Source organism: Chinchilla lanigera, unplaced genomic scaffold (assembly GCF_000276665.1).
Source record: "Chinchilla lanigera isolate Chin_1 unplaced genomic scaffold, ChiLan1.0 scaffold00052, whole genome shotgun sequence".
Classification (NCBI taxonomy): Eukaryota; Metazoa; Chordata; class Mammalia; order Rodentia; family Chinchillidae; genus Chinchilla; species Chinchilla lanigera.
In genome coordinates, this window is record NW_004955453.1 from 9,048,253 (window position 1) to 9,058,956 (window position 10,704).

The 10,704-nt window shown below is 37.7% G+C and overlaps 1 pseudogene; it reads right to left on the reverse strand.

The window, feature by feature from the left end:
* Positions 1 to 2,277: 2,277 nt before the first annotated feature.
* On the reverse strand, positions 2,278 to 6,357 carry LOC106149768 (annotated as a pseudogene).
* Between the last annotated feature and the right edge of the window lie 4,347 nt (positions 6,358 to 10,704).

Here is a 10,704-nt window from a genome sequence, read left to right on the forward strand (position 1 = left end):
TTTTCCTTAAGGGGAGTTCTGTGACCCACTGTCAAATTTGTATTTTTTTCTTTCTTCTCATTTTAAAGAGAAAATAGAGAAACAAACAATGAAATCCAGTTTCAAAACAGGTTAGTAGGACAAACACAATAGTTGATGTATTGAATATTGTTGTCTTTGTAGTAGTTAATCACAGTATAAGATATAGACATGATATTTTTATCTAAACAATATTTTCCCTAGTCTATTTAACATGATGGAAATGGATTAGGAAGACAATCCAACCTTTAACCTTTGCACAAATATGTAAATGTGGTAGCAAAAAGGTAAATTATGACACTGCTTTCCACATCCTGGGGGGTATCTATTTGTTTCTGTCTCTGAAATCCTGTATTCTTGCAAATATACAGTTTGAAGTTACGATCCCTCAACTTATCAAGTTTTGCTTTTTCATCTCCTTCTTTTCCCTTGTTGTCCTTCCTGTGTATTTAAAATAACAGGTTGTCCACTTCTCTCTGGTCTTAAGATTGTGTCATCCTGCTAGACCTGTCAAGGAAGTCAATAAGCAAAGTTCACAGCCAATATATTATTAGTTATAGACAATTTCCCCAGTCTCAGTATTTTCAGACTATGCCTTCTTCTGAGACTCACATAAACCAAGACTTTTTGCATTCATAGAAAAAAACATTCCTTTCTATCGCATTTTTCCTGCAACAGATGCCTATGTCTCCATATCCTCCAGGTTTCCATTTCTATTTCCATTTCTGAGATTCCCATCTTCTTTCCACCAGATCTTAGCTGAGCTTTATAAAGTTCAACCTGCTTCTTCAAATAGATTCCACATCTTGTCTGCATTTGTAAGGCTAAAGTCTCATTAGATAATAGTAGCATCCTCTTTCCTTTTCTATTTTACTTTTTCTATTTCCTTTTTCTATTTTTTTGAAAAACAAAATTCTCTCTCTCTCTCTCTCCCTCTCCCTCTCCCTCTCCCTCTCCCATAATTCATTTAACATCCACTGGTATCCATTTTCCAAAGCCTGAGAATTCACAAATGAAACACTCAGTTCTGATTCCTAGAACAAACAAGTCCTAAAACCTCAGTGAATTCTCACAACAGAAGCTTATTTACTAACCACATTATCACTGGAATTGATTGAAGGGTCACCTTGTCGTGATGCCATCAGAACCACATGGCCTCTACGTCACTCCAGAAGGGAGAAAGCTCAGAATTGCATGAGACCGTTTAAGGGTTGGCCTTTAAAGTGATTCACTTAACTTCTCAGAGAAATAAAACTTTTCACATGATCTCACTCTAACTTAAAAGGAGTTTGGGATGAATGGTTGCATACACCAATGTACCAATAGGATGTGTGGGGTCTCAGCTACAAATTCTAGTCCACTTCAACTTCATACTTTGTCCTTCACCTCAGAGCAACCTTCGTTACAGTGCTGCAATATGGCCGGTCTAACTTGTGATGTGCTGTGAGTGTAAAAACGCCATGTTGGTACTGAGTTTCAAATCCTCACTACAAAAAAATAAAATACCTTGTTAATAATTTTTGTATTTATACAGGTTGAAATTCTGACATTTTGGACACACTTGATTGAACAAAATATGCTACTAACATTAATTCTACCTCCTAATTTTTGGTTTCATTTAATGAGACTGATAGAAAATAAAAAATTATGTACGTATCTTCTATTGTACCTCTACTGGATGATTCTGTACCAAGACCACAGGGTGCTGTGATCTAAGATCTGAGATCTAAGATCTTAGATATGAGATCTAAGCCTATGTCAAATTATATCTATTTTTGGCCTTGCAATGATTTTCCTGAGGTTATTTACCTCAAAACCCAACAACATGACATATTTTTATAATAAAATCTTCTTTCTTACTCATTCATTCATTGATGATTTCTCCTCTTTACTATATAAAAATCCACTGTCCAGATTTTCTTCCCCAAATTTTAACTTTTTTTGTTAGTACACTTTTTGCAAGAGGAACAATTACATTCCTCTGAGGGAGTTGCTGCATGTATATAACACATCTTAATTCTTTTTTGTCCTCTCCTCTTCTTATCACTTCCCCCTCCTGTCATCTCTTGGTCCCATTTTTTTAAATAAAAACAACTCTACATTTATTGGCCTCCAGTAAAAACATAACTATAGTCAAAACAATATGAACAAATGTTTTACAAATACTCCCAGGCAAACCACTTAATCAACTGCCCTTTTTTACATATTTTCCTAATTGCCATTGCCTCATTCACTGCTGTCTTAATTCACTGATCATTTCTAGTTGGAGACACTTTCTAGCAGAGTAATATTATCTCCTTTCAGTATGATCTGACCCAATTGTTTTCTTGACTTTGTTTTAAAATGAGTTTCTTCTACATCATCTAGGACAAGGTTCAAGTACCGATCAAAGCCAATAATACAGCCCTCTGTTCACATAGCCACACCAAAATCCAGGATCGATTCTGCAAGATGAGACTGATGGGCTGCACCATCACTTTCTGCACTTTCTGGCCCTGACCCCTGTATGCCGTGGCAGAATCTGACAAAGACCATACCAACTACTCTTACAGTAACATCTCTTGGTCCCATTTCTAAAAGCCACATACAGGATAAAGCATTATTCAATGAATATGTAAGACTCAACTCAAGAGTAGGTTATGAGGCTAGTTCTGGGACATCAGAGACAAACCATATGAATTCCAAGAAAATGCTAACTACTAGATGCAACTGAAATCAGAACACTAAGGAATATAACCTGAAGCATCTGACTGAATAACAGTTACGCTACTTTGTCACTGGTAATCTGAACAACTGACTCACACGTGATTAGAATTTAGCATATGCTGAGAGGTGCCAGCTCTTAAAGCAGATGATACACCTTGTACTTGTCACTTGGGTGCATGATTTTTCTGACTCCAGAGATGAATCTTTTTCTGAGACGATTAATGAAGTCTGCTCACAAGAAGTAGAAAATCATTCACCAGCTAGAATGATTGATTAATCTTTGCTTTCTCCAAGTGGTATTTACCTCGCAACTTCTAGTTCCCTTAGCAAATGAACTGGGCCTGCTTAAACTATGGCAAATGCTAGAAATCAGAGTGAGATTTTGATGAAGTATTACATCCAGTGCATGCAGGAATATTCAACTTCGGTCCTGGTCTGTAGACAGAATTCTAAAAGCCCTTGAAGGAGACATTCATAAAGAAAATCACGGAATGGGATAAAAAAATATTTTAAATCCCGTTGTTATGAATGTCTATGTTGAATGAAGAATTCTTGCCAACTAGGTTACACTTAACTCATCAAAGAAGAAGGCCTAAGCAATCTCCCTCCATAGCTAATTCCAAACCCTGATCATAATGTTTAATAAGCTCAATCCACTGGGCCTACTGAAAAGTAATTTAGGTTGTGCAAATAAATCTGTCTTACAACTACATAACTTTTCCACTGCAGGATGAAAAGGCTATAAAAATCACTTATTCCAGTAAAATTTTATTTACAAAAGTAGGATCTGATAATTGAACTGCAGTTTGGTGACTCCTGAACTAGTGACTGACAGAAAAGGTCATCGAATTAACCAGGAGTCTGAGCAGGTGCAGGCAAAATTACAGCACATCAGCTATCTATCTACTGCTGTGTAACAAAATGCCCCAGCTCTTTCTGTCTTAAGTCAACAACAGCCATTTATTTACCCACAATTCTGAAATTTTGGCAATGTCTAGTGGTAGTGTTTCCTATTTGCTTTGTATATTGTTTTTCACAGTAGTTCAACTGGGCCTAGAGATTCTATACGGCTTCACTCTCCCAGCAAGTGGCTTAACAGAGGTGGATAGAGGGGTTAAGGCAAAGCGTCTCTCTCTCCCTCTCTCTCTTCTCTCTCCTTTCTCCCTCCCTCTCTCGCCTTCCCTCCCTCCTTCTCTCCCTCTCTCTCTCTGCCTCTCTCCCTTTCTATCTTTGTGTGTGTGTGTGTGTGTGTGTGTGTGTGTGTGTGTTTCTAAACAGTAAGGCAGTTGAAATTCTTCCGTGGTTGCTTTTACATAGCACAGGGCCTCTTAATTTCTAAGGCTGAAATAAACACAATGACATTGCTTCATACTTTGTAGATAAAATCAAATCACAAAATTATACTCATTAAAGAATGAAGAAAACAGAAGCCATTTCTGGAAGAGAGAACATTTTAGCGACCTTATTTGTAGGTCATTCTTTGTACACAATAAGAAACTTAGACTTTTTTCCTAAGTAAATTGGGAAACCAATTTATTGAGCAAGAAATTGTATGGTTTTATTTCAGTTTTGGGAAAAAATGGATAAGGAAAGAGAAATGTCTCAGTTACATCATCATTTTTCACTACATTCTTGGGTATACATTACTATAACCAGGGAAGCTCCGTGGAAGCTCAGTGGAAACATGGTCAGAAACTATCAGTGGCTTGGCCAGGCCCTCAGTCTTCTATGATGAGTGTATGAATAATACTTATATAAGAGACAATGTAATACAGTCTGTGGGGTCCAGGAAGGTCAAAACTCTCTTAGCAATAACACAAAGACTTCTCTGGATTGCCTGTATCTACTGGATTTCAAACAAGGGCGGGGAGAGGCATGAGGGAAAGTGAAGAGAAAAGCTGAGGTAAAGGGGGAAAACTAAGCAAGACCTTGAGTGATTAGAACAAAGACTTTTCCAGCAGTAAATTTTGGTAATTAAGAGAACGGACTTATCTGTAAGATTGACAGTTTTGCCCTAGAATAGGAATTGAGAGCCTTTGCCTTTGACTGTATCGTCTGTGGTGTTATTTTGTCTTCAGAGCACTGTGGTTAGCAACTTAATCCTCACACATCTCAGTCCCCAACAACAAACATATAGGAACCCAAATACTAAAGAAGTAATGAGCCTTCAGGAGTTTGGTCTGAAATTCTTCATTTGAGAAAGAGCTCAGCCCGTTCAATGTTCTATATAAATTTCATCAATAATCTTAGGGCTGTGCATTTGATTCTTTCATCTATCAGCTTATTTATATTCCAAAATATGACCTTATCTCACCAACCTCCTAATTTAGTTAAAAGGTAAATAAATTTTTCATGAAATACTACATAATTTGATTCATAACCATTTTAACAACTAAGAAAATCTACCAAGGTCCAAGTCCTACTGAAAACAGGTCATTAAAAAAATGATTTTATAAATTTACTAAACTTTTATAAGCTTATTTAACCTAAAATTTATAAAGCAGGTGTATCAGAGATAAACATGTCAATTGCAATGCCTGTACATCCCCATAAACACAGAAATCTTATGCACATAGCATAAGCCTGCTTAATTACCTGTTTTGCATAAGCTTTGTAATTCAGTCATCCATTTTACATACATTTTAAATAGTTCTTAAATTACTGATATTGCAATATACAGAAAAAATATCTCTAAATTAATTTATTATATTCCTCTGTTGGAGGCATAAATGTCAACTGGACTTCATTTTACTTTTAACTATAAAATATGAGATTATTTATTTGTATCTTTTAAATAAAAACAGATTCCTTAGGGGAAATTTACATTGAATGACAAAAAGAATTAGTCTCAATAGTAGGTGTGTTTCTAAATAAAAATTAAAGACATCAGGCATCAAATCATTGGAAAAAGCATTAACAATAACAGAAAGTGGTAGTTTTATTTCCCTGTCATTGAAAATAAGGCAAAAAAAAAAATGTGTTTTAGGAGAATGACTCAAGAATATTCTAAAAGATGAAAGTAGCTAATCAAATATTTTCCCTAAGCAGTAGAAATGATACAATTTCTTTCCTGTCATAGTATCAAGAGAATAGAATAAATGTGTTTCAAGCATCAACTGAAAGAGGAAATAGGACAATTGGAGAAAACATTCTCATTAAATTTAGCACGATTTCATTGTCCTTCAGCAAAACACATTTTCTTTCAGGAAACTCTATTTCACTATTCTCGTGAAACTCTGGAGAGAGAGCATGCACAGCTTGACTAATTTCCTGCCAACTGCATACTATTTTTTCACTATTGCTTTTCAGATTATACCATCAAACTAGACTTGGTCTTACCTAAAATGTATAGTGCAGATATTGTGGTAATGAATTGAGCCACAATCAGCTACTCACAAATTTTAAGCTTTTATTACACATACCTGTATAAGAAATAATTTTTTTGCAATGCTAACAAATGGCACTTGACTTATTCACTCTGAACTTGGGAAAAGAGAAAAACAAAAATCTTGTGGAGGAAATGGTTAAAGACACTGTGAAGAAAGTAGTGCTATACTTGCTCCCTGGGGCAAAATACCCAACACTTTCAACTCAGAGGAGGTGAGATTTACCTTGGTTCCAGTTACAGTCCATGCCTGGTTCTAAGGCAGAAACTGTACAGGGGCCTAGTAGAAGAAAGCTGCTCATACCATGGTGGTCAGGAAGCAGAGGAAGAAGGGAGGAGCCAGAGAGGGAGATGCATCCTTCCAGGTAAACTCCCCAGTGCAGTGCCTCTTCCAGTCAGACCCCACGTCAGTATAGCACATTTAGCTATGGATTAGTGGGCTAATCTACTGGTGAATCTAGAATCCCTATGACCAAATCACCTAAAAGCCCCAGTGCCAAAAACAGAAGGTTTTGGGGGGACATGCTTGGTCTAAACTATCACAGTAATTGACAAAAAGAGAGGTGGCCACACAGTTTACAGGGGATAGAAAACAGAACTCTACAGTATGCAAGGAACAGTTTAATATAGATCCCCAGCTTCCAGCAAACCCTGAGGACTTGTATGTTCCCTCCAAAAAGGCTGCAAGCAGAGAACCACTCTCTAATTCACACACAACACATCTTCAGTGTCCAGGTTCACACTGTCTGTCTGTCCTAAGGGAAATGAGATTTTAAAATGATAGAAAAAAAATTTTAAGGGAAAATAGTAAAGGAAAAAAAATCATCCCAAACTGTTACGTAATTCTAGCTTAAGGAGGATGTATATTACAAAGGCTCATTCTGCTGCTCAAAGCCTTGACACTCATTAGCATCACAGACAACTGTGGGGCATTCCCAGCAGAGGCCACCATTGACTTGAATGACAATGTGATGTTGGCCACCAAAGGCAATAATGAGGTGTCTTCACCCAGCTTCCACTCATTAGCTGGAATGAGGAGAAAATGATCCAGGAGGAATAAGCAAACAGAACTGGCTCATCAGTGTATCCAAAAGCCTTTCCTGCATAATGACCAGAAATAATGGTATGATTATTTAAAAGGCTAATTAAATGCATGTCACAGGAAAAGTAATCTTGTTCCAGTCGTCTAGTATCTGTTTTTCCCTTACCTAATACCAACAGGATTCCCTCTGAGGACTGTATCTTCCTCACTGTTGGTAGTCTTGCTCACATGGCAAATTAGGGTGCCCTCCCACTGTGCCAACCAAGGAGATCCTCACGGACTTTGAAGATCAGGCTTCTTGTTTAATAAATGCCATGATGAAGCAAAACAGAGTAAATGATAACAACTGGCATGCTTGCCCAGGCACTTTGTAATTGAAACATAATGAATAAAGAAAGAATTAGGGGAGTCAATTTCTCCAGTGATGGTATTAAAACTCTGATCTTAAATGCTTTCTATATGAAGATCTGCTAAAGTTACACTTACTAGTTCCTTTTATTTCCAATCAAGATTTTACTTTTCATTTCCTGGAAGTTTCTTTATCCACCAATAAATTTACTTTCTATTAAGACAGTGTATTGAAATAATAGTATATGAATGACATTTTTTGAAAGTAACAATGGTTATAATTGTCACATCTCTAGAAAACCAGTGTACTACAAAATGTAATTCTTTGTGCGGTACAATGTTTTGCAAATCAGACTTTAGATAAACCACTGCTCATCAACCAGTGGTTTCTAGGCAGTGTGCTACATGACACGACCATGCTCATGTGGGTTACTTCCATCTCTTTTGCTGTAGAATGGGTGCCATGCCCTGAGGTGACTGTATGTCAAGGACTTTCTCAATGGAACAGACACTGTAACTCCCAAAATATAATGGTACTGGCCACTGTAACAGGAAAGACATACTCATTCCAGGAATACGTACCATTTATAGTCACAATACTGTGCATTCCAGAACAGAAAGAGTCCAGCACAGCTGACTCATAGCCAAATGCTTGATTTGTCTCTTGAAGGCATGGTGCCATATCAGGGAGGCTTTAGCTGTCACAGCTGTTTACTGGTTGCTCTTCAGGAGAGGCAGAAGCAAAATCAGTTTTGATGAGTAGGAACCAAGCCTCGCTTTCTGGATTCTGAGTTTAAAAACTGATTCAAACTAGAAACTAGGCACGAGATTGTGATTATATTTTGTCACCCACTTTATTATCCTTATTATCCATCTTTGAGTTCTTTTAACTATCTATCCTCAACAAGACTCTAGAGAGTCAACCCTTTGTCCCTTAAGCATAGCATTATTCTGTTAGACATCTCCAAAGTTTTCTGCAGGACAGACCAGCCAGGTTGCCACTTTGATTTTGGTCTTTATTATGACAGTTGTGCATGGTTTGCTTCTGAGAGATGAATGCCACTACCTACTTCCATTATTTGGGGATTGCATCCCTTCATTTTCATCAGGTATCCCTGTTCTGTTAAAGCACCTTCTGCTCTCTCCTGTACTTACAGGTGATGACCACCACTCAGATTCTCACTGAGAAAGTGACAGTGATGTCCCTCACACTGGTGCATTCTTAAATCAGTAAATGAAGTGTTCCCTGAGGCCTCCCACAAAACATAGCTGATTTCATTGCATTGGTATATTCACGCTAGTCTGCCACCTTCTGACCTTGTGTATCCTCTTTCATTGTGAGTATGGTAGTTCTATCATTTCTTCATCATTTAGAGCAAGCTTTGATTTTCTCCAAGCTTCTGAGAGCCAATAGAGCAGCATATTTGCATTGACTCCTCACATATTTGCCAAGACATAACTGTGTAAAAGACAGTGCTCCCATATTAATAAGCACCCCTTTGTATTCTGACTCACCACCTACTGTGACATTCTATGCCCTCAACATCTATGCTCATACATAACTTCCTGGCTCCTGCTTTTGTAGGCTGACCTGGGTCCTGCAGCTCTTTCATACTTTTCCTACTTTAGCAGAATTCATTGGAATTCACTGGCCAGGTTTATCATGTAATAACTCTAGTTGCTAGTCTGGTACACAGAAGAAGTAGAAAGAGATCCTGAATGCAAGGCAGCTTTTTCTGTGACCTCAAGTGGGTGGAGAACAGAAGACTTAATTATCAGTACTGGGTCATTTCTGCAGACCCAGGGGGTTAGAAGTATCACAGGATTGGTATCATCCATCGAGGTGGCTCCATTCTTGTTTTCAGGATCAGGACCTTTGCAATATTCCCTTGGCAATAGCAGACTGGCTAAGAGAATTCAACTTTCTCTGGAGCACTGGTATTCTCATAATTGTATTCTTCATGGATTTTCAAACCTCCTACTGCAAAACATAAGACTATTTTACATGTTGCCAAATAAGCTCTCTGATTTTCACATTTTACCTTAATTGTTGATTAATTACCATCAGTGTTTCCTTATCTTTGTCCAAGGTGTTAATAGTATTCTGTTTCTATTCTCTTGGTAATTGCTACTTCCCTCAAACCTCTTTAACTTATGAAATACTGCAGCAGCCAATGCACATCTCCCCCAGCACCCCACTCCAGTTCACCTCCAGGGACACTTTTAGTAATTGTTCTGCTGTAGAATGTTAGAAGTGACCAGTAAACCAATCCACATTGTCATCTGGCCAGGATAATGTAGTTCTGAATTTCCACTTCTCAATCTGCTTCCCAGGACTACTCCTTGGATCAAATATCTAATTCTGTGTTTTCTAGGACATGGACACTGTGATGAATGCTTGCATGAAGGTTTCAGGTAAATAGTTGTAGCAATAACACTATAAAGGAAAAGAAATAACTGTTGTTGAGCAGAGGATGAAGTTGAATACAATGTACTTGCAAACAAGCCTCAATTACCCCTGTAGTGGGTACTCTAGCTCAGATGACACTTGTGAGTTGTGGAAGAATCAGGAAGTGCTCAGGTCTGTGCACCCTACATTAACTGCTCATGGATGTGGGCTTCCTGTGAGGAAGGGATATAACCCTTGTGAAAGCAGCCTACTGAATGTGTCACTCCCCACTAGTGGTTTATGATTTGGAAGTCGTCACAGCATCCACTACATTTTATATATATACACACACACACACACACACACACACACACACACACACACACACTGAGGGAGGACCACAGATTTGAAGTTTAAAAAAATATTTGGTTTGTGTCTTGGCTCCACTTATGGCAAGAAAAATAATTGGGGATACTATGGAGCTTCAGCTGGCTTTGGTTTACTTTCTAGTGGAAAATGATATACTGTACTTATTTTCTTCTTTCCGTACATTACCTTTGTTATTCTCACATAATATTGTTCCAGATATGACTGTCAGAGTCCCACTAGTATTAACTCATCTGTATGTAATTAAAATAAACACATGGTTAATTTAGAAGACAAGCTCTTTTTCATTCTTGGTTCGATGATGAATTTCTCTTTCTCTTCTTTATTCCCTACCCATTTCATCCCTCTCTTCTCTTGTCTGTGACTTGTTACTCTTGATTTTTTTCCCTGTTTTAGATAGTTTCTGTTTTAATCAGTTCATGCTGCCAT